Source organism: Spea bombifrons, chromosome 2 (assembly GCF_027358695.1).
Source record: "Spea bombifrons isolate aSpeBom1 chromosome 2, aSpeBom1.2.pri, whole genome shotgun sequence".
Taxonomy (NCBI): Eukaryota; Metazoa; Chordata; class Amphibia; order Anura; family Pelobatidae; genus Spea; species Spea bombifrons.
In genome coordinates this window covers 143,135,833-143,138,332 of record NC_071088.1, presented here as the reverse complement: position 1 = coordinate 143,138,332, position 2,500 = coordinate 143,135,833, and the positions used below count along the sequence as shown (strand labels likewise).

The window sequence follows — 2,500 nt, the reverse complement described above, 5'->3', positions numbered from 1 at the left end:
ACCTGGATGGGAGACCGCCTGGGAATACCAGGTGTTGTAGGCTTTTTCTTTTCTCACAGTTTGGGGAGAGCTTTTTGCCATGTGTTTCTTGCTCATCATCAAAGCTTTAAACCCTTATTTGAACCTTCTCACCTTCTCTGTCCTGTCCCAGGGCTTATAATTATTTCTGTCTGATGACAAGCAGCAGCAGCAGCAACAGAATAAGAGAAGTAAAATAAAACACTTTCACACCTGCGGCCATACCACCCTGAAAGCACCCGATCTCGGAAGCTAAGCAGGGTTGGGCCTGGTTAGTACCTGGATGGGAGACCGCCTGGGAATACCAGATGTTGTAGGCTTTTAATTTTTTCTCACAGTCCGGGGAGAGCTTTTTGCCATGTGTTATTAAAAGCCTACAACACCTGGTATTCCCAGGCGGTCTCCCATCCAGGTACTAACCAGGCCCAACCCTGCATAGCTTCCGAGATCAGATGAGATCGGGCGCTTTCAGGGTGGTATGGCCGCAGGTGTGAAAGTTTTTTATTTTACTTCTCTTATTCTGCTGCTGCTGCTGCTGCTGCTGCTGCTGCTGCTTGTCGTCAGACAGAAAGAATTATAAGCCCTGGGACAGGACAGAGAAGGTGAGAAGGTTCAAATAAGGGTTTAAAGCTTTGATGATGAGAATAAGAGAAGTAAAATAAAACACTTTCACACCTGCGGCCATACCACCCTGAAAGCACCCGATCTCGGAAGCTAAGCAGGGTTGGGCCTGGTTAGTACCTGGATGGGAGACCGCCTGGGAATACCAGATGTTGTAGGCTTTTAATTTTTTCTCACAGTCCGGGGAGAGCTTTTTGCCATGTGTTTCTTGCTCATCATCAAAGCTTTAAACCCTTATTTGAACCTTCTCACCTTCTCTGTCCTGTCCCAGGGCTTATAATTCTTTCTGTCTGACGACAAGCAGCAGCAGCAGCAGCAGCAGCAACAGCAGCAACAGCAGCAACAGCAGCAGCAGCAGCAGCAGCAGCAGCAGCAGCAGCAGCAGCAGCAGCAGCAGCAGCAGCAGCAGCAGCAGCAGCAGCAGCAGCAGCAGCAGCAGCAGCAGCAGCAGCAGCAGCAGCAGCAGCAGCAGAATAAGAGAAGTAAAATAAAAAACTTTCACACCTGCGGCCATACCACCCTGAAAGCGCCTGATCTCGGAAGCTAAGCAGGGTTGGGCCTGGTTAGTACCTGGATGGGAGACTGCCTGGGAATACCAGGTGTTGTAGGCTTTTAATTTTTTCTCACAGTCCGGGGAGAGCTTTTTGCCATGTGTTTCTTGCTCATCATCAAAGCTTTAAACCCTTATTTGAACCTTCTCACCTTCTCTGTCCTGTCCCAGGGCTTATAATTCTTTCTGTCTGACGACAAGCAGCAGCAGCAGCAGCAGCAGCAGCAGCAGCAGCAGCAGAATAAGAGAAGTAAAATAAAAAACTTTCACACCTGCGGCCATACCACCCTGAAAGCGCCCGATCTCATCTGATCTCGGAAGCTATGCAGGGTTGGGCCTGGTTAGTACCTGGATGGGAGACCGCCTGGGAATACCAGGTGTTGTAGGTTTTTTCTTTTCTCACAGTCCGGGGAGAGCTTTTTGCCATGTGTTTCTTGCTCATCATCAAAGCTTTAAACCCTTATTTGAACCTTCTCACCTTCTCTGTCCTGTCCCAGGGCTTATAATTCTTTCTGTCTGACGACAAGCAGCAGCAGCAGCAGCAGCAGCAGCAGCAGCAGCAGCAGCAGCAGCAGCAGCAGCAGCAGCAGCAGCAGCAGCAGCAGCAGCAGAATAAGAGAAGTAAAATAAAAAACTTTCACACCTGCGGCCATACCACCCTGAAAGCGCCCGATCTCGTCTGATCTCGGAAGCTAAGCAGGGTTGGGCCTGGTTAGTACCTGGATGGGAGACCGCCTGGGAATACCAGGTGTTGTAGGCTTTTAATTTTTTCTCACAGTCCGGGGAGAGCTTTTTGCCATGTGTTTCTTGCTCATCATCAAAGCTTTAAACCCTTATTTGAACCTTCTCACCTTCTCTGTCCTGTCCCAGGGCTTATAATTCTTTTTGTCTGACTCAAGCAGCAGCAGCAGCAGCAGCAGCAGCAGCAGCAGCAGCAGCAGCAGCAGCAGCAGCAGCAGAATAAGAGAAGTAAAATAAAAAACTTTCACACCTGCGGCCATACCACCCTGAAAGCGCCCGATCTCGTCTGATCTCGGAAGCTAAGCAGGGTTGGGCCTGGTTAGTACCTGGATGGGAGACCGCCTGGGAATACCAGGTGTTGTAGGCTTTTAATTTTTTCTCACAGTCCGGGGAGAGCTTTTTGCCATGTGTTTCTTGCTCATCATCAAAGCTTTAAACCCTTATTTGAACCTTCTCACCTTCTCTGTCCTGTCCCAGGGCTTATAATTCTTTTTGTCTGACGACAAGCAGCAGCAGCAGCAGCAGCAGCAGCAGCAGCAGCAGCAGCAGCAGCAGCAGCAGCAGCAGCAG

At 49.7% G+C, this 2,500-nt stretch overlaps 5 non-coding genes and 3 pseudogenes across 5 annotated transcripts in view; 7 read left to right on the top strand and 1 right to left on the bottom strand.

Moving 5' to 3' along the window:
* The window catches only part of LOC128478342 (5S ribosomal RNA), a 119-nt gene extending 76 nt beyond the window's left edge, over positions 1–43 (top strand). The window contains exon 1 of the ribosomal RNA XR_008349266.1: positions 1–43. This exon is cut by the window's left edge and continues 76 nt beyond it. This is a non-coding gene — a ribosomal RNA (5S ribosomal RNA).
* A 186-nt stretch (positions 44–229) lies between these two features.
* LOC128480157 (uncharacterized) lies at positions 230–338 on the top strand (annotated as a pseudogene).
* Positions 339–389: 51 nt separating this feature from the next.
* Positions 390–508, bottom strand: LOC128477780 (5S ribosomal RNA). Its single transcript, XR_008348736.1, has one exon. It is a non-coding gene; the product is annotated as a 5S ribosomal RNA (ribosomal RNA).
* Positions 509–691: 183 nt separating this feature from the next.
* Positions 692–800, top strand: LOC128480156 (uncharacterized; annotated as a pseudogene).
* A 341-nt stretch (positions 801–1,141) lies between these two features.
* LOC128480341 (uncharacterized) lies at positions 1,142–1,250 on the top strand (annotated as a pseudogene).
* A 209-nt stretch (positions 1,251–1,459) lies between these two features.
* Positions 1,460–1,578, top strand: LOC128476890 (5S ribosomal RNA). The gene has a single exon (XR_008347882.1). It is a non-coding gene; the product is annotated as a 5S ribosomal RNA (ribosomal RNA).
* A 252-nt stretch (positions 1,579–1,830) lies between these two features.
* Positions 1,831–1,949, top strand: LOC128476547 (5S ribosomal RNA). Its single transcript, XR_008347555.1, has one exon. It is a non-coding gene; the product is annotated as a 5S ribosomal RNA (ribosomal RNA).
* Positions 1,950–2,178: 229 nt separating this feature from the next.
* LOC128476545 (5S ribosomal RNA) lies at positions 2,179–2,297 on the top strand. Its single transcript, XR_008347553.1, has one exon. It is a non-coding gene; the product is annotated as a 5S ribosomal RNA (ribosomal RNA).
* Positions 2,298–2,500: the final 203 nt, after the last annotated feature.